This window comes from Pipra filicauda, unplaced genomic scaffold, assembly GCF_003945595.2.
Source record: "Pipra filicauda isolate LSUMZ 115617 unplaced genomic scaffold, ASM394559v2 scaffold218_size1660888_pilon, whole genome shotgun sequence".
In the NCBI taxonomy this organism is placed as follows: Eukaryota; Metazoa; Chordata; class Aves; order Passeriformes; family Pipridae; genus Pipra; species Pipra filicauda.
In genome coordinates this window covers 54,824-76,717 of record NW_024104330.1, presented here as the reverse complement: position 1 = coordinate 76,717, position 21,894 = coordinate 54,824, and positions in this window count along the sequence as shown.

The window sequence follows — 21,894 nt, the reverse complement described above, 5'->3', positions numbered from 1 at the left end:
CACCAAGCAGAACAGTGGAGAAAGCTGAGATGGTTCACAATTAACTTTCCAGCAGCAGCTTCAGACTGAAGGGCCAAAACTTGGAAACCAAACCACAAAAAAGGAAAGGTGCTCTCACAAGGTGTATGTAAACTTATTTTGTCCTGTTAACAGGGAAATCTGCCTCACATTTCTTGAAGAACCATGTAGGATAAGAATAAAGGAATGGCCACTCAGGACTACTGGAGAAGGGCTTCTCAATCCCCTTCCCAATAAAACCAAAGAGGGCTATACCCAAGTGGATGCTGCTACAGTGGCGCCAGTGCACCCTAGTGCTTCTTTAACAGGACCTGCCATCGATGATACTGTGAATCCCAAAGTACTCCACATCCAGCCTTCCAGTTATCCTCCTTGAGTGTTGAGGTCTGCTCACATCCCCTTCCCCACTGTCTTTCTACCAGCTGAACAAATTACTGACCTCACCTCCCTCCAGCTGTGCAGCATAGCTTTTCACTCTCCTTATCTCTGCCTGCTGAACCGCTCATGTGAATTCTCTTAACTTGTCTCAGGCAAAAATAACTGAGGTTAGCAAGGACCTGCTGCCTAAAGTGCTGTGGAAAATTCAGATCACTTTGACTTAAATGGGTGAAGAAGCAATTCTTACAAGCAACTGAGCTTGCCAGTCACCAAAGACCTTTAGCTCAGGTAGAAGTTTTAAATAAGTTTTATTGACACCTAATGTAAATGCCACAGCACACTTCCCAGCTACAAGAAAAATGGTCAGAAAGCAAGGCGCTGTAAGTTTCAAAAGGAGAGCCAAAAGCAAAAAGTCCTGACAATATATCAATTTTGCTTTTTAAGCACCTGACTCCTTTCTTCAGAAGCACTCTGCTATGCTAAGTATAGTCCGAATTACCAGGAATTATAGTACATTCCACCCAGTCAGACTCCTGTTCTCTGAAATACTAGCTTTATATCCAGAAGCACTCAAATCATGAGCACAGTTAGGGTGGAATAAATATCCAAATCATGACACTTAAACTCAGTTATTGGTGTCTTTCCCCTTCCTCTTGGTAGTCAGTGGTAGTTCTTACATGACATCTTCATTGCTTGCTTAGAAGTCATGTTTTCATGAAGTTAAAATTATGATGATAAGGACCAGTCTGTAAAAGACTGACTATCAATCAGAATCACAAAGGCCATTCAGTAAAACCAACAGAGGTTCACCTGTTAACTCTTCTGAGGTTAGAGCTAGTCAGAAAATTTGGTTTTGATTTCTCTTTTTGTTTCAGATAGGAAAACAGCAATTTCACAAAATCACAATGGTTTGGGTTGGAAGGGACCTTAAAGATCATCAGCAGTTCCCTGCCATGGTCAGAGACACCTTTCACTAGATCAGGTTGTGCAAAGCCCCATCCAACCTGCCCTTGAACACTTTCAGGAGTGGGGCATCCACAGCTTCCCTGGGCAACCTGTTCCAGTGCCTCACCACCACCACAGTAAAAAACTTTTTCTCTAGGATCTAATCTAAACCTACACTCTTTCAGTTTGAATCCATTCCCCTTGCCCTGTAACTACATGCTCTTGTAAAAAGTCCCTCTCTATCTTATAGGGTTCCTTCAAGTACTGAAAGACACCCCTAAGCCTTCTCTTTTCCAGGCTGAACAAACCCAATTCTCTCAACCTTTCCTTGTAGGAGAGTTGCTCCATCCCTCTAATCAACTTGGACTCCTGTGGACTCATTCCAACAGGTTGATGTTCTTCCCGTGCTGGGGACCACAGAGCTGGATGCAGTTCTCCAGATGGGGTCTCGCCAGGACAGAGTAGAGGGGCAGAATCCCCTCCCTCACCCTGCTGGCCACACTACTTTTGATACAGCCCAAGACTGGCTTTCTGGGATGCAAACACACATTGCCAGGCCATGTCCAGCCCCTCACCCACCAGCACCCCTCAGTCCTTCTCAGCAGGGCTGCTTCCGATCTGTTCATCCCCCAGCACCTTGCACTTGGTTTTATTAAACTTCATGGTATTCCCATGGGCCCACTTCTCAACCTTGTCCAGGTCCCTCTGGATGACATCCCAACCTTCAGGTGTGTCAACTGCACTGCTCAGCTTGATGTCATCTGCAAATTTGCTGAAGGTGCACTCTATCCTTTAAAATTACTATACTATTATTATTAATAGTAATAATCATAGAATCATAGAATCAGCCAGGTTGGAAAAGGACCTCTGAGATCAAGTCCAACCCTTGATCCAACACCACCGTGGTTACTAGACCATGGCACTAAGTGCCACATCCAGTCTCATCTTAAAAACTTCCAGGGACAGAGAATCCACCACTTCCCTGGGCAGCCCATTCCAATGCCTGATTACCCTCTCTGTAAAGAATTTCTTCCTAATATCCAACCTAAACCTCCCCTGGCAGAGCTTAAGACCATGCCTTACTGATAGCTGCCTGGGAGAAGAGACCAACCAACCTCCTTTCAGGGAGTTGTAGAGAGTGATGAGGTCTCCCCTGAGCCTCCTCTTCTCCAGGCTAAACAACTTCAGTTCCCTCAGCCTCTCCTCATAGGACTTGTGCTCAAGTCCCTTCAGCAGCCTTGTTGCTCTTCTCTGGACCTATATTATTATTATGTAATAATCATAATAATAATTTTTCATTGAAAAATCCTGAGTGTTCACAACAAATAACTTGGAGATTTACTTAAGAGTGATTTTGGGTTTGCTAATAACTACTTTTGAGGGAAATACAAAAAAAAATTATTTATTTTATTTTAACCAGAATGTTCTTCCTGTTTTGTTGTTGTTTTTTTTTTTCTCAATGCTCCCTAAGGGAGTTCATCCCTCAGCATGATGTTGTTAGAGAGCATGAAGGTCAAATAAAGACTGCCTTACAGTGTATTTAGTTTCTTGGAAGTATTCAGTCTCAACTTTAAAGTTATTTTAAGAGATTTTTTGCTTTTCATTCCTTTTGAGCTCTCTACCTTTGACTATATAAACCATCACACCAATTGCATAAAGTTATGTAGTGGCAGGACCTAAAATGAGTTTCACTCAAAATTTTAAAAGCTCTTATTGCCTCTGCATATGCTACTTAGCCTTGAGAAAAAAAATAATCCATCAATATAAAAGAATCATGAAAGGCACTAAGTATTTCTTCTCTATTTGGCTTAAAACACTGAGTTCCCAGACCCAACTCTTACTGCTTTTCCAACATCATAAACTTGGAGTAACTTCATTTGAAATACTGGAATTACTTTGGTATAAAACCTGAGCCTTTGAGAGAGGAATCACAGTTTCTAACATCTTAGTATAGTGAATTGTAAACACAAATCTATTTGATAAGACAAAAAATCTTTTGTTTTACTGTCCCATATGGCAAGGCAAATAAATCAAAATCTTGCATAGTTTATACTTTTGCTGAAATATTATCTTTAGTCCTTAAAAGAAAGGTTTTTCAGTCACTTTGTGTAAATCTGGAGTACAGTAAATAACAACATTGAAATCACTATGTCATGAAATCAATAGAATCACTCAGGATTTATGTTTGACTAACTGTGATCACTATGTGATCTGTCTCTATGTCTTTATACAGACAGCAGCTAGAATAGCAAGGCATCAGCATAACATTACAACCAGTCAGGCTCCCAAAGTTACCTCATTAAAGAACATGAACTCTACACTTAGTAAGATTTAAGATAACTTTTTCTAGTTGTTATGCCTTATTCTACAGAGTTGTATTGTCTACACATACAATACTCTCATATTGGAAATGAGAGTGATTAACTACCATTTACCTTGTTCTTCCATGTTCTACAAATGTATTTGCCAACACCTCCCAGGAACATTAGCCATAGGGAAACTTGTGAAAAGTGCACAACCAATCTTCAGGTCTTTCTATGGGTTGGGGATTTTTAACCAGTCTCCACTGTTTGGGAAGGGACTGATGCTTTTAGCCCAGTACTCCTCAACTCAACTGCTTAGCACTACTACTATTCAATTAAATTAGTGGAATAATCTTAATCCACCCTTGAATCCTTGTGGTACGGGCAAGGAAAACATGCATCCTGATATGCTTTGGAAACAGAGCATCCTATTTTTTATTGACCCAAACCAAATTGCACAGATATCCACCAAAAGTTTCAAAGGTAGCAGGGAGATCTCAGTAACTCTGTGGAAAGCTGCTATTAATTTATGAGCTCTTTGTTTAGCTTTGTATTCTCTGGACATCCCTTGATACTCATTGAGTCTTTCCAAAATCAAGTAGACATGGAAGATTCATGTAAACAAAGCTCTGCCATCAGTCAGCTGAATAGATACGACACTGAACAAGCACAGTTTAGTTGTCAGTAGTCAAGGGTATAATGGTAGAACAGTATTCTTATTGGTGCAGTTTGGTTCTGTCACAGGGGATAGTTTTCTAACCTTGGTAAGGAGCACAGTTTACTGACCCAGCAGCAGCTGGACAATTTATCCTGCTGTTCCACAGCTATTTCTATATCCTGAATTGTTGTGCTGGTTTGGACTGGGATAGAGTTAATTTTCTTCACAGTGGCTTATATAGAGCTGTGTTTTGGAACTGTGCTGGAAACAACGTTGATAATTAAGGATGGTTTAGTTATTACTTAGCAGCACTTACACAGAGTCAAGGCTTTTTCTGCTCCTCACACCACCCCACCACTGAGGAGGCTGGAGTGTCCCAAAAAACATTGGGAGGAGACACAGCTGGAACAGCTGACCCCAACTGACCACGGGGATATCCCATCCCATATGGGAATAGTTTGGAAGGGACATTTGGAGTGATGGTGTTTGTTTTCCCAAGTCACAGTTACTTATGATGGAGCCCTGCTGTCTTGGGAATGGCTGAACACCTGTCTGCCCATGGGCAGCGAATGAATTTATTGTTTTGTTTTTCTCATGTGCATATCTTTTGCCTTATCTATTAAACTTTCTCTGTCTCAACCCAGGAGTTCTCTCACTTTTACTCTTCTGATTGTCTTCCCCATCCCACTAAGGGTAGTGAGCGAGTCACCGTGCAGAGCTGAGTTGCTGTCTGGAGTTAAACCATGTCCAGCACGTTTAGAGCTGACAACCCGTGTAAATGGCACTCAGCACAGATGAAGTTAATGGACAGGTCTTTGGTTACTGTAAAGTTTTTTTTTTTCATATGTAATAGCTTAATGTTACCAAAAATAATAAAACTAATGTCTTCAGATTATATTATCCATACTTTCAAAGGCCTTCAGAATAACAAAGTTTTCCCAAGCGCAGTCTGTCTCAGAATAGATCTTCTTGTCTCTCCTCATGCTAAATGTTTACCATTATAGTATCTGGGGTTTGCCTGAGTTCCCTAGGCCTTTCCCAGTATGTTCTCTTGGCTGAGGGTTTTTGTCACTTGCTTTTTTCAGATCTGAATCATCAAAATTTAAGGCAAGTGAGGAGATTTCCAGGTTTCCCAGTGTATTAAGTACAGTCCTTCACAAAGTTCTACTGTGGGGAATCAGATGTAGGGACCATGAAGAATTAGGAGGTCACTGTAGGCTGTCTCAAGGATTCATGACACTTAAAGATTCTATTAAGATCTTCAGAAAACATTATCTCTAGACTTTAATCAGTAAAAATATTAACTAGCTTGGAAAGAATAATTCAAAAATATCCCTAATCCTCCAGAAGATTCTTTGGTCTTCTAGCAGAAAACTTTCAGGAGCTTCACATTGCCATTTTCCACATCTTCTCCATAGGATACAGAGAAGCTAGTCTCTTAGCATTCAGTCTCAGCCTAAAAACAACGGAAACCCCAAAATAAACACAAAAAAATAGGCGTGGAGGGGAAGGTAGAGGGGAAGAATAAAAGGAAAATCTGCCTAATCTGCTTCCTGGCTTTGGCAACCAACTGATACTCACTCAGTGGTGTTGCATCTAAATGGATGATAAACAGATTTTAACAATTGCATGTGGTCATCCTTACGCCAGATACAGAAGTGCCTGGTGCCAGTGCCTGTGTGTTGTGCTCACAACAGACAGAGAAGGAGCTGAGGGAGCTCTGCTTTCACAGTGGAGTTTGGCAACCTGTCAGTTATAGAAGCTCCAGTACTTACAGGAATTTGTGAGCTGCACATTGTCAGAATCCCCACATCACCACAAGCCCATACTAAATGGATTCTATTGCTTTCCTTGGTCTAAGATGCATTCACAGAAGTTCCATTATATGGACACCCATTATAGCTAATTCAGAATCTGGATTTCATTTAAAAAGACTAGAATTTTTCCCCTAAAAAACCTATGTCATTAAAAACAGTTATGAATATTTAATTCTTGAAATTCTTTTCTACATACATTGTAAGAAGATATAGATTAGTTCTTACTGAAATCTTAGGGATATACAAAGTGCAAAATCTGTACATAGTCTCAGCTTTTATCTTTTCCTTTTTAGGTGTTTTCTGGTTCTTCTCTGAATATCTTTTTCCCTTGGAACACACACAATGGTAAGAAGGTGTGTGCAATATGGCAGATCAAAGAAAGCTGTATGTAATGCTTTTTATTTCTTTATATTACTTGAGTGTAGTGTGTAACAAACAGTAAATTTAGCCTAGATCCAGCACATATCAAGTTAGAGCAATCTTTTCTCTGTTCTCTTCTTTCCCAAAATGACAGTTTGGTACTGAAGGCTCTGGGTGTTTTTTCCCTTTCTTTTCCACATTTATGCAAGCTGAAAACATGTTACAATCTGTACACTGATAAATAATACTGATAAATAAGACTGGTTTTCAGCCTGGTTTGAAAGCATTATTTTCCAGTTAGCAAAGATTGTAGAATGGCTTTGAAAGGTTAAGCTACTAGATAGAACTGCAATTGTGAAGCCTATTGTGAGCTGATTCACAAGTATTCAAAATGATTCATGGAAACAGGGAAGAAAAAGGGGAAAATCTGACTTTGAAAGTGAAGACAGATTTGAATATAGAAAATGCACAAAAAGAAATCTATCGCATCTTTCCAAACTAACAGAGCATGGCACAGTAGAAAGCTGAACTTGAGGCTCTGACTCAGAGCTTTGCAGCGTATCTAATTTAACAGCATCTCAGACAGCTTGTGTTGTGGTATTAGGGGGCTTCATTGGGAACACAGAAATCACTGCTCTCCATCTCCCCCATGAGACCCTAATGAATTAACTTGCTATTTATTTCAAGAGGTCACCAACAAGCCAAGTATATACAACATGACTGCAGTGTGAAGAGGCCTGCAAGAAGGCTTTTACAAATTCTCTGATGACATCCAGGACAAGCATTTATGGAGTGTTCAATCAAATGCCGCTCAGGAGATTGCAAACTACTTATACCTACCTTTTGACCTGCTTCAGTTCATCAGCGGTTTCACTCACACTTGTACTGCACCGCACAGGGGAGGAGTAGACAGCAGCAACAGAACTGGGGAGGGAAATGACTCAAAGTGTGAAGCCTTCCAAGCAGTGAAAGTAATTTTTTTTGTTGTTTAAGGTAATGTAATGCCACAAATAAGCTTTGCAAAGCATTGTGGGACAAGGAGTATAGGGGCAGCACACTCCAGCTGCATCTGTCTCACTGTGTTAAACAGTTTGCTCTGTAGATCATGTTTCCTTTTGAGGTCTTTCACAGTGCCTCAGCTTCCTACGGTGAAGCATCTCTTAACACATCTATCTTGTTGTGAGGTGTCTTGGAGATTCTACTGTACTGACAGTGTTTCTTTTCACAGTAGCCTACAGAGAGAGGGATCTGTCTCTTCTACAGATCTGCAAACCCTTTCGTAGATGATGAGTAAGCTTATTCTGTGTACAGTGTATTATTTCTTTTAACAAAAGTATTTATTGCTTTGTGGTGTCTGTATTGTGTTGTCCATATTTTAGTAAAATATGTGTTCTTTCTTTGTGGTGTTCTAGTACAGTCCCAAGTGTTGTAAAATATAAAAAAATAAATTCCAAATGTAAGCCACAACAACTGAACCCCCATGGATCATTCTTAACTCTCTTTGGTTACAACAGCTCATTCCCATCCCCCCTCAAAAAAAATACACTTAAAAGCCAATCAGACAACCAAGCTACAAGCAAGCAACCCCCCCCCAAAATCGTCCATGTCATTTCCCCCCTGCAGGCGTACTCACTATGCCTCTTACAGAAAATGAAATCTTACAGAGAGCATGAAGTGCTGAAAGGAACTCCACACCTAGGGAATTGGAAGTTGCACACTTAAATGGATGGCCAGAGATTTTAAGAACAGTTTATAAAACATTTCCACATAGTAAGTAAAGCAAAAGCTACCCACACCCAGTTTCTGCTGCCAAGAGTAAAAGGCCACAGGAGATTGTTTCTGAGGTGTTATTTATATTGGATTTTAAAATGGTCTGAGGGGACAGAGGGTTAAGCTATCAATTATGTAATTGTAAACGAAGAACCTTTGGGAAGAGAAGCAGAAAATTGTACACTTAGAGAATGAGCAAGACATTTAGGAGAGCTTCAAGGTTAATTCCTTTCTTTTGCTCCTCTGAATTCTGTTAAGAGTTCACATCATGGTACCTAGGGAACACTTCTGGAGCTAGAGAAAAGCAATTCCTAAAATTGTGGTTTGCTCAGCACCTCGAGTGATGCAGCAGGAGCTGTTGCAGGAGGAAGGAAAGGTCCCTAGTCCAGAGAGACCATGTCGTGGCCACCGCAATTCAAATGCCATATGCTTTCTGTAAGGCTGTTGTAAGGTATGCTGTCAGTGTGCCTCAGACTACCAGGCTCTGTCTTACTGCCAGAACTGCTGGAAATGTGAAAAAAGTGCACAGTTAATGTGTAAATGGGAAATTTCATAAGAAATTAAAACAGAAACTAGTCTGTGAGTATACCTGTGCAATAGGAAAAAGAGAGGGACATGGTAAATGTTCTTTGCCAAAACATATTGTAAAATAGTGTTATCCAGTACTTTCTTCTCAAAAGCTGAGACAAATCCACATGAAGAGTTTTTATCAGATAAATCTTGTGGTTTCTGAAAATACTTAGCAGTATTTTTGGATACACAGGCAGGAAGCAGTGAGATGAATTGTAAACATTTATTCTCCCTCCTCTCCATTTTGTTTTCTATTATCCAGCCTAAAACCTAAGCCCCACATTTCCACCCTAAAACACCATTTATTGGCCTGAGCACCTCAGCTGTTTCTTTCAACTGATTGAATCCTGCTTCTATACTTGCCTAGAAGCACTCCAGTTTAGCCAGGACTTTGCAGCTGGGTGCTGAAGTAGCAGGCAGCTGGCTGGGCAGAGAAACTGTCCCACCTCCTTCCTATCTCCTTCTTTAGCCAAGATGCAAGAAAAAGAACAAGGTCCTACTGGCATTTCCATTAGGAAAGTCTGAGACCTTGTCAAAATACAGCTCACTGCAGCTCAAATGTCAGGAAAAAAATTGTGGAGATACTACTCCCAATGATCTCTGCTTGGGTTGTAGGGTTCAGGTGCCAGGATAGGCAGGTGCCAGGAAGGCAGCAAGGATAACATTCTGGGGTTCAGACATCGGTTTCACAGGCTGCACAAGGTAATACAGCAGGTTAGGACAAGAGGCACTTGTCGGATGCTTCCTCTTTCAGTTGGGAGATGCTGTCACTGTGTGTTTGTTTTGAAATGATAGCACAAGAGGGTCACAGAGCATGGAAAGGATGTGCTTGTCCTCCTGTATGTTCTGGAATCACTTAACATTATTCTTCCTTATGTTTATTTAAGTACCACGTTTATGAAAGTATCAGGTCTGACACACACATAAAAAGAAAATGATCACTTCAAGTAATACTCTGGGGGAATTAAAGAGCACAAGTTCAAAACAAATATACATTTTTCTCTCTGGTTGATTGATTTTATTTTTCCCTTGATAAAGAATATGTGGAGTACAGTAGACACACATTTTTAATTGAAATCAATGGTCTAGTATTTCCAGCCACATCACCTAAAACAGAACTCAGTAAAGTCAATGGCAGTCTTTCCATTCACTCCAGCAGGCTTTGGAAGAAATCCATGCAGCAGAAAGTGATGACTTGCACTTTCAGTACAGTCAATGCCTGCATTTTTTAAATGCATTACTATTATATTTTTGATATCTCTCTTTAAAATGCTGTTTATTCACCATGGTGTAGAGTAATACATAGATATACTAGTACTAAAAACATGGCCCTCCATTTCAAAACTCAAACTATTATATTTCTCACATAAGCAATTTTTATGGAATCACAATATAATTTATCGGAACATGAATGCTAGCTTTCTTTAGTTTTCATCATTCTATAAAAATGTTTATTTTGTTGAAAAGTTATGTTCCACTGAACGTTTAATAATACTTAATTCCAATGGCATCATTGGAATTTAATGATGACTTTTGTATAAGGTATTCTAAGTAGATATACCCTCCAACTTATTCAGTATTCCAATTCTTTGATCATCTAGACCAGAACATGCAATTGCAGACGTTGGTGTTCCCTCCCAGATAGATGATGCATTCCACAAATGTTGGCCACAGAAAGGGTTTGGATGCATCAAAGTATTCACCCACTGGGAAGCACTCCCAGGTCCTGTAACTTAGACAAAGCTGTAAAATTTGTTCTCAGGCTCGAATTAAAACTTGTGGTGCTACAGACTAAAGAAAACCCACACAACACAAGACTGTCCCTGTGCCAGAGGGTTTACAATCTGAGTAAAAGAGGCCAAACCAAGCATACACAGCTAGTCTCAGGAGTGCTGACCAGAAATCAGCAGAGCAGCAGCTGAACTACTGCAATCCTGCCATAAAAGAGAGTTTTAAGCAAGAGTTGAAGGTAGATAGTGTGAGTCTCCCTGATCTGTGTGTCCACTTTGTCACTTTGAGAGATGTCCATTGTGCTCACCAAAAAAGACAAAATGATTTCTACTAAAATATAGTTTCCCTTTCCCACATAAAATCATTTAAAATTTGTAATAATTCAGCAAGTTTTGCACCTCATAATGATTGCTAATTCATTAACAGAGAAGATTAGTGATGACTAATTGCAAGGAGTATTAGTTAATTAAAGTTTAGTAGAATTAATGCCTTTGCTTGAATGAAAGGCAACAGTGAAATGCCAAGTATTTTGTCACTGACATCCAGGGCTGAATTGGTGACCTCTAAACCTTCCTCGCAAAAATATCAGAGCTGCCTTGTGCTCTTGCTGTTTTGAACAGAATGGCTGCACAAGTAAATGTTCCTTTAATCTCCACAGAAAGTACACAACACCAGAGTGTTGCCAGGTAGATCACGTGAGCAGGCTAAAATTAAACATGAACTACAGTAAGTGTTGTCAGACAGGAAGAGAGTAACAGAATTAGCAGAACTTGGATTTTTTCCATTTGTCATTGAAGTTGTTTCATCAAACGAACAGGAATTTCAAAATCTCAGGCCTGATTGAAAAGATGAGAAACAAATTCTTGGCTAAAAGCACAACTCCCTTTTCTCTTTGAAACAGGTCCTCACAGGAGTTTTTATAGAAGTGACTAATATCTTGACCCTGTCTGTAAGGAGAGCTTCCTCATCACACACATGTTCAAAATATACCCAGGGGTGTTTGGCTTTTTAAAAGTGATGACAATAACACTCAGCTTTGACAGGGAATAACTGCCTGTAAATTGTTGTCCTGAGTCCAACAGAACAGGGATTTCAGTCCACATGTCCCTCAGACTGTAAGGAGCCCTCTGACCAGCCAGGGGCATCTCCCTAAAGAGTTCTCAAAAAGACAATCAGATTTAGTCATCCAATTACAAGGGAAAAAAATTGCTCATCTCAGTGAGGACATACCACAATGTCCCACTACGTCAGTGGGAACAAACAGGAATGCAGGTCAGATTGCAGGATGCAAGACTATGGCAACTTCAGGATGATCTTGCAAGTCACCAATGGTATTATTTTTCCTGCAGTACATGTGGTACATGCCACAGGTGCTCATCTGGGATGTTATCGTGTATTGGTTTGGGGGGGGAGTTATCGTTAATATAATTACTAGATGTAAATTAGAATTGAATGTCAATGGATCAGGAATCGTTAACTCTAACTCTTTGTTCTACTAAAATCTCTTTAAGCTACTATCATAGGGATTAATCAAGCTAGTGTAGGGATGATCAGAGTAACAAGTCCGCCTTGCACAAACATTTTAATTTTGGTTTAGTTTCTATAGAAATATTTGAAAACAGAGATAAATCAACAATTGTTCTCAGATTAGAAGTCTTATTTCTGCTTTATAAGGAAGTCTTTTACAAAGAAAAAACATATTCAAGTATTTTGTGTAAGAAAATTAACTCAGGTGCCAAAGACTGGAATTTTGTGAAGACAAAAGCCAAATGAAAATAACTTTTATTTCCTATGAATGGGTACAAATATAGTTGATAATGTAACTCTTTGTAACACCTACTCCTCTCCCTTGCTAAATTAAGATAGAAAAGATAGGGCTAAAAAAAGAGGTATTTTCAGTGTAGGGATTATTTATGGATCAGGAGTTGTAACTTCACACTGATTGATATTGTTCATCTTCTTCACCCTAAAAGTAGGAAATAATAATTATTTTGCTTATGTGGCAAGAAGGATCTAACTGCCACCAGAAATATGATGTGCACTCACACCGGTCATGAATCTGCCACACAAACTTCTCCTGCTCAGCTGAATGTGTGCACTGAGGGCCAAAAGCTCCCTGCCTCGTGGTGTTCAAAGAAGCATCAGTACCTCACAGCCTGGCAGTTTTCAGTCTTTTCCTGGACTGCATGAATCTGGACAAATTTCAGGAAACATTGATCTGCTTCCAGTCATAATTTTTGGCTCAGAAAGGTGGTGGTAGCACACAAACCCCCATGAAAACAGTGTAGTCCCACTGAAGGCTGCCCTTAAAAATCTGAAAAGAGTTAAATTGCTTATGATGCCTTGTTGAACATCTAGCACAAAATATAGGAAAAGTATATTGCCCCTTCTTGGAGAAAAGATGACAATGCAGTGAAGAATATGACACTTTAAAACTTGGTTTGTAGAGATCTTAACATTAATAAAACAAAAATTTTTCCCATCTCCATAGGAAAAAAAAAACAAAATAAAGAAAACAAACAAAAACAAACAAACAAACAAAAAAACACAAATGATCTAATGGTCCCAATCAAATTATATATTTTATTTTATTTCCCTATAGAATAGGGTTTGGTTTTGTCTTTTCCTCGGAATTTCAATCATAATGAGATAAGAAGATTTTTTTTTTTAGAGACAGAAGTCTGGAAATTGAACAATAAACTCAATTAGGTACTGTAATATAGAGAAAAGGCCCATGACTGGTGAATGAAATAAAAATAATATGCTAATTGGAAAGAAAACCTGAAATGGTTCTTTCCCCAAAGGAACCAAAGCAAAAGTACAGACATATCTGTGAAAACATAAGGCAGATGAAATAAAAAATTGCCAGAGACTGAAATGTGGTTATTTACTTTCATGGAAGCTAAAGGTGCTCTATATTACACTAAAAATAATCTCTCATAAATAAGTTAACAACAAACATTACACCGGAAAGGTTAAGACATGAGAAACATACACTGACTCTGACCTCACTGAGAAACCTGCCCAGCTAGTAGTGTCTGGCTTTTTTTATGCTCCCTGTGTTTACCTGTTCCCATCCAGATTAGAGTTCTCCTAAAACTTGGTGCTTGTTTTGCACTTGCAATCATTCAGTTGTACTACCAGACCGTGAGGAATACACAGAGTCCCCCACGATTTTGCCCTAGTTCATTAGCTAATTTTCCAGGATGTTTTCGGAGAAATATATAGACCAAGGCTTAGATCAAGCTGTCGACCTAAGATATTGCTGTAAAATTTTAACTAGCAGTGCACAAATAAGCTTTGATTCTTACATTGTAATTGCCTGAGGAGGTCCACAGGAACAAATAATTACTGCTAAAATGCTTTAAAATACAATCAATAAAATAGATCATGACAGGTCTACTTCTAATTAAATTTATTAGTAGGTGAGAAAGATTGAGATCAGATGCTCAAACTTTCTTTCAATAATTTCAAATAATAACTTTCAATAATCTCAAATATCATGCCATTGTATTTCTGTGCACCTGTTAATAATAAACTATCACAGTATATTGATTAAGAATGTAATCCTAAAACATGTTAATGCATGTCTCCTTAAGGTCTATGTAAAGCTCCTTCCTTAATATCATGCACAAAATAAAAGGTGTTGCATAAAGCAGTAACATACTTTGCTTTTCAGCCAAGGCATGGAAGATATTATTCCTACATATTTAATCAATCTCTACTGTGAAGTAAATTTAATTTAAGGTCACCAGCTATGCAGCTTACACAGTGACCATGAGAAGCAGACCAGGTAAACTCTTTACTTCTGAAAATTAGACATTTTCTATATTATTGATTTTCTACAATAACTTCTTTATCTGGTTATTTTTTAAGAGCGCCCATTCTCATCTGCTTGTGTCACTTTCCTAAATGGAAACAACATTTTCATCCACAAGTGTACGACAGGGGATAAATTAATGTCATCTGAGTGTTGAATAAAATTATCATTTTACCAGCATCAAAGTTCTTTGGAGTATGCGAAGGTAAAAAAAAAAACACAATTGTTATCAGAGAAGACACTGGTGCATAAGCAATAATGACTGGAACCTGGTACAGTGCTGGCTGCTTGTAGAGGATGCGAAGCAGTTTGAATTCTGAAAAGCCAGTTTTCGATAGAAGCAACAGGTGGTAATTTCCTGTGCACCACCTAGGGGGACTCAAAAAGAAAATTAGTTTTTCTAGATATCTCTGGCTATCTGAGGGAACTTAATTGTTTTATATACTTTATTTGCTGTATTTATTTATTTGCCTGTTTGCTTTTTAACTAAGGAAGCTCAGTGATGTAGGTGTTTACAAGAAATATTTGCAAAGGACCACAAATCAAAAGGAAGAAAAACAATTTGCTAGTTCAAACAAACATGCAGGGGCTGTGTGTTTCAGCACACTCTAGGTCACACAGAGGTGATGAATCTTCTTCATTAACATATATGTCAAGAGAAAGGTATCACAGCCCAGATAGAGGGCATAAATGCCCTCACAATCCATCAGAAAGGAATCATATTTGCACTGTTTGGACACACCAGCAGTCTGACTTGACTTTGACTACTTGCACAAACTAAATAAGATCAGTTGAGAAAATTCTGTTCATTCCATGTCTTCTCTGATACCTGAATGAGCATTTTCCCCCAGAAAAAATTATTTTGGAGGAATTTTTTGTTCACCTGTAGATCAGGAAATCAAGAGAATATTAGCACCTGAATCATTGATCAGTGGCAGTGGAGCACACCAGATCCCATGGTATTTCAGCCAAATAAAAGACTGAAGTTCCTTGCAGAGGAACTTGAGGTAAACAAGAGGAAAGCCTTAAGGAAACATGTCAGAGAGATGTAGAACTACCACTCCTATACACTACAGCAGTACAGTATGGTATCAGCATGAAATGAATCAAACCATTTTGACATTTTCAAACTCCACTTTTTCATATAACTTTTTATCCCTATGAAAAATTTTGATATTTCAGTTTTATTTTTTCCTGACTCAGGACCAAGTGTCAAAATATCAATCTCTTGTGGGGCAGAAATTACATTTTATATTAGCTTTCTTATGAAGAGTGATATCTCATTTTCTTATTTGAAGCATCTCTATTTTTACCTTCTCCCATTCAGCCTCTGGAGAAAAAATAATATATGGTAGAACACAGAATCATTCGGGGGTTGTTGCTTTCATTTTATATCCTCAGTTCACATGTAGTAGTTCAGATTTAAGAGATTCAGCCTATTTCTTTTCACAAATTCTGCTTTACCTGGCTACATTAGAAGGCACAAAATATCCACTCTGCAGCTGGGAAGGCTCATCACTCTGTGCAGAGGCTTGTAAATTTAGCCCTGTAAAGACCACTCTTGGGGGTATTCCACTGGGAAAATGTAGCGAAGAAGAGCACACAGATCTTAAAATGTTTAAATATCATTAAGAATCCAACAAAGGTGTTTAAGCTGTGTGCTCTAGTGCCTTTCTGAGTATATACTTTGATAAATTTGCATCCTCACTGGAGTCATGTTCTAATTTTAACTGTAGCGTTTTGCACAGTCAGTTACACTGGGCTGGGGAGCAAACTGCTTCAGTGAAAAAGGAAGATCCACTCCATCTCAAATCAAAGGTAAACTTTTCCAGCTGTGTGGCAAACACAATGGCAAGAGGTATAAATTATAAAATACTCTCTCAAAATTTTTTAAAAAAGAAACCCTTTGGCCACATGAAAAAATGTTTTTGGATCATTAAATTTTTCAATTTGGGAGCCTGTGAAGAATCTAAATCAGGAAGAGCCAGATTACTCTGTCTGTAGGGTAGACTTTCCCTCTTTCTAAAGAGTAAATATTCTAAACACAGAAATGTGAAGCGTGAACAGAAGTATATAGAGGAGTCCTTTGCTTATGATCTGTCATCAGGTTCATAGCCAAGTCAAATTTGTAATTCTCATTTTGATACCCTATCCAGGGACCTTTCAACTCTTTGATTCAAGTTGTTATTAAAGAAGTGTGACCTTTTAAAGCAGTGTAAGAAAAGACTCCAGAACGTCATATGGTTCTTGGAAAAGAGAAAGAACAATGACTGTGAATAAAATCAGTAGATTTGTGACCAGCAGAAAGAAAGAAACTTTGCCTCATATGGATTTATGCCATCTGTTTGAACAATGTGCCCTCTCAGATGTTTAATAAGCAACAAGCTCTTGCTACAGCCTCTCTTTCGTGGGAGGAAAGTAAATGGGTCTCTGTTCATTACCTGCCTTTCTATTTTCACACTGTAGAAAATAATTTCCTTGAGACCTCTGTACTCCTGTCAAAAATGTGGTTGAAATTGCCAAGTCAGCTCAACATTATGGTGGAAAAGGGACAAAATCAGACATTTAAGCATTTACACTCATATTGGTTCACGCACACTCATGCATACAGTATGATCAAAGAAGCCATATTTCCTTAGGAAAACAGGCTAAAAATAAATGTAACACTACTTTTCTGACAGCCATTTGGAGCTTTGGCAGGACAAATTGTTTTATTCAATAGCATTTCATACAGAAAAATATAAGCTACACTGTTACCATCCAATACTCCATGAGGAAAATTAATTTGGCCTCCAGGGCTCCTTGCTATTAATCTCCATCAAGTATCCCTGCCAACACGGCCCCAGAGGCCATGATCCCGCAGAAGCACTTATGCCCATGAGCAGCCCTATAGATTTCAACTGTCACAGGCTTAAAGTTGAGCATTCCTGAGAGATCACTGTCACAGTAAGTTCAATTTTTAATAAAATATTGAGAAGGTAGGTATGGGCAATATGCATCACCCAGATATTTTAATGAAATCCCCCTAACCTGCTCATTCCACTCGGAGGCAATTTCGCACCAGAGGTAAAGGCATTCTGGTCAGTAAACTCAGGTTAGGATGGATTTACCCCGTACCTACAAAACATCTAGTGCTAAGTGCACTTAGCAAAGCACCTGCCATGCTAAGATGGGAAATCAAAGCTGGAAGACTGAGTCCAGCTCTGAGGCCCTGAATAATGCCACAGATACATTAAAGGAATCAGAAGACATATATAGAGAGTTTCTGCTGTGCTGGCTAAGAACTGTCAGTCAGGTGGGTGGGCTTTTTCCCAAGTTAATTACACTTCAGAGTTGATCTAAAATCCATAGGTTTATAAAGGAAAAGCTTTTGTGGGATTATTTTCAGAGTGATCAAGGTCTTCCGAAAGCCTAAAAAGTCAAGTATGACACAAGAAAATATATTATAAGCTGGCTATTGCAATTATAAATAATGCAAATTAGGTACTTTTGAACTCCTAATTCCTACAATACTAAGCACTAATTTGGCTGTGCATGGCTATTTAATTGTGTAATTTTTGCAAGAACTTCAGCTCTTTTCACAGAACATATAACTAAACAAGTAATTTCAAATTTTTGCTAGCTAATTAAAGAGTTTTGAAGAAAAACAATACAGAAGATATTATACTTTGCTTACCCTGGAACTTGGACTAGAGTGGTGCAGCTGAGGATGCAGATAAGTCGGAGGTCTCTAAGATAAAAGGTTTGCCAACAAGAGAGAGAAGACTTCCAAGTCATACTCCAAGGTCATGAGGAAGAAGGGATAAGTCGCTTCCTTTTGCCACCTCTCAAGTGTCTTTATGTGCCACCAAAGAGGCTCTTTTTAACTTTGCTTTCATCAGTTAAGCAGGCAATGTCTTCTCTGTAACAGATCCTCAAGGAGTTTGGAAATATAATAACAGCACTCATTTATTGATTGCTTTGATCAGATACTAGGCAGGAGGGAAGAAAACCTCAACATACACATCAATAAACAACCTGGAGCCTCTAAAGTCATCCTGAGAGAGCTTGAGAACTAACAATGAGGCTGAGATGCTCAAAAAAGAAAGCCTATGACAGTGAATCAATATAAAACCTTGTGGTAAAGATGTTGAAGTAAGAGGAGGAATGTAGGGTCACTAGGAAAAGAACTCTGGCCTGCATCAAAATGCTGAGACAACAAATAAGGGATCTTTCAAGTGCAGGAGTGGGGGAGACCACCTCCCTCTCTCAAATTGATTATGGAGGAAGATATGAGTGACAAGGCCTCGGACAAGGATCAGGTTAGGCTGAATCAAGACACTGATTTTGCTGTATACTTCTGATATCTGGCAAGTGGCTTGTGTTTATAGGGGCGCTAATGGTATCTGAAAGCAGAGGGTTTAGATAAGCTCTACAGGGATATGTGAGCTTTTTATGCTAAAGTTTTTCCTGGAGTGCTTATAGTACAGATATACTGGGGAGTCATCCAAAAAAAAACACATGGCAGGAGATATGCAGCCTTTTATCAAAAATTATTAAGATAAAATGTTAGGAAAAGGCTTTCAAGTGAGATGAAAGGAATGCTTGTTGGAAGAAACTGAAAGAAGTCCCACTACCTTAATAGTATTGTTTGAAAGACCCAGGTTGTGACACAGTCAGAGTGTCTGAAAATTATAGTATCTCTTACGTTATATTCTGTGTATGATAAACTGTAAGGCAGAGCTGCCTATAGACTTTTAAAATTCCATTGATGTGCTTTTCAAAAGCTCTGTTTCTTCAGTAAATGTAGACACACAAGATATTATTAGAAGTCTAGTCATTCCCTTGATACGACTGATTCTAAATTCTCAAAGGGAAAGCTACTAAGTATGCAGATACACAGTAACCTCAAGTGATACTCAGCCTTAAAGTACAGAAAAGGTACAAGGCCTAATACTAAAGACAGTGAACTCAGGTCTGAAATGGCCATGAAATAAAATGGAGGTTCAGTGAGTCCTGGACCTCTAACACTGCAACAAGTTTTTGGAGTGTGTTACAAAAAATCTTTAATCTTCATGATCAGATTTACAAGAATTTCTAATCTTATTTTAGATGGGATTTGGGAGTCAAACTCATCAGTGTAAGACCATGGATACATAAACACTTCTTGAGTGGAAGCATGACCATGAAATAAGCACATTTATTATCCTCTGGTTACTGTCTGCGTGTTCACTTTGTCTCCATTAGTTTTGGATGTTTTCCCATCATCAGAAGACATGTAAATTCTCTTTGACTTACTAAATGGGTACAGGTGTGCCTGTAGGCTCACCTGGAATCATGAACAGAATAGAAATTGTGACCACTTTTGTGACCAAATTTTTGTGACCAAATTTGCTAAAGCAAAATTGTAAGGAATCAGGTAGTATATGAACACTGGAACCTCCAAATATTGATTTGACCTAGGATCTGTGTCTTCTTGAGTATCTTTGGCATAAAAAGCTCTATCAGTGTGGCAGGACTACCTTGATTTGCAGAGCACCCTGCAATCTTGGTCTCCTGGAATCTTGGTCTCCCAAACACTTGTTCTGACCTTTTCCAAAGCTGTGACAAGATGGATTACACACATCTGTCTACTGCCAGAAGGAAGATCTTGAGCTCTCCAAAATATCTGAAATAAGTTAGACAGTGCCAGACAGACCAATGAACCCAAAAATGGCCCACCTTCCCTGTATCAGGGATTCAGCCTTTGAAGGTCCAAGCTCCAACCAGAGCTTTTTCTGCTTTTTCATTGCATGTGAATGCCACAGTGCCTAAAACAACTTGGGAGCACAGAACAGTTTCCTACTCATATAGGATATAAATAGATGCTCTCTTTTCCATCCAGCTGATTAAATAGACAGACAGTGAACATGTGAGTTTAATTTCCCTGGGAAACAAGTCTAGGAGCCTCCTGTGAACTGCTGAAGATCAAAAGTAGCAAGTTTTACCAAATCCTGTTGCTAATGAGGAAAACTTTCATTACAAGTGTTTTCAAGAGTAACAGTATGTTTGCTCCCAAAAATGGGTATCACTGACAAGCACTATCTGTAGATATTTGGTAAATGCTTAGAACTTTATTTTCTAATGCTATAATAAACCCAATGCAGAAGCTAATGAATCAGCAAGGCTGTGATACTTTTTTGCTAATTATGTGCTAAGTTTTATGAAACTAATAACTGTTTTTAATAATAGTGAGGAGGAGAAAACTTACATTAAGAGAACGCATTAAAATTTGCCCAGGTAATTGGATGGTATGGGAATTCAAGATAAGAACAACTTAATTAAAATGAAATTTTAAAGCAAATAACTCAGGTTGTTTTTTAATCCTTTCACACCACCTTGAAAAAATAATTTACATCTAAGTGTAATCGATACAGTCATAACTGGGTGTTATAACTACCAGATGAGAAGAGCTAGTCAGAGGATGGCTATATAACTGAGGAAGAGGGGATCAGAGCTTCCAGAGTTCATCTATAAAAGTTATGCTCATAAATATCCAGACCACAGGAGAGGCAAACAACCTCTAAGATAGTCCCCTAAACCAGGCAGTCATATTTTCTTGTTTCCTTTGACTCTCTCCTATCTTTTTGCTCTTTGCTGGCTACTTTCTTTTAGGCCATCCTCACCAGAGCAAGTTATCTTTGTTCTTGGCAAGGTCAGGTCTGTATTCCCCTATTCTCACTCCACTTCAGAGTTAATACCATCCCCCTTCCCTCTCCTAATACATCTTACGCATTAGCTAGCAAAAACTCCAGCATTTATATGCTGTGTTTTCACCACCCAAGTTCCAGTTTGGAAAGGTCTTTTCTCTTAGTCTTTGTGTGTAACATTACCTCATCATACAATACTCTTTTCAGATTCATATTTGAAATGTTTCTAGAGGAACACAGAGGATACTGAGCTTGTTTAAGTGTGAGTCTTGATGATTAGAGAGTGCTCAGAAGACATCTACATGATGTATGAAAAAGGAAGTTCTCTTTATTCTTGTTCTGGCTTCAGTACCTGTAACAAGAGATTGGAGATCCACAGTGCTTATGCATCCACACCCCAGCAACTGTTACCCCAAGCCCAGTAACTCAATAAAAATGAACAAATATAAGTGAAAAGAAGCAATATCCCCAATTACAGACAAGATGAAGAGTGCAAGTGACATTCACAGGGCCCCATAAGCTTTCCCAAAGTAATGGAATGAAACTAAACTCTTGGAATCCCTGCCCAGGAATTTTTACTCTCCTTTGCAACAATCCTTCAACCAGTGCAATCCTTGAATGCCATATCACACAAGGAAACACTTTTTTACTGTGCAAGTGACTGGACACTGCCACAGTTTTCCCGGAGGAATTTCCATCTTTGGCAATATTAAAACATGCCTGGACATGGTCCCGGGCAACAAGCTCCAGATAATGCAGCAGTGGGGAGTTGTTCAAGATAATCAACAGAAGTGCCTTCCCACCTCAACCATTCCACGATTTTGTGATCTACAGCTTTCCAGAACCCCAGCAAAAG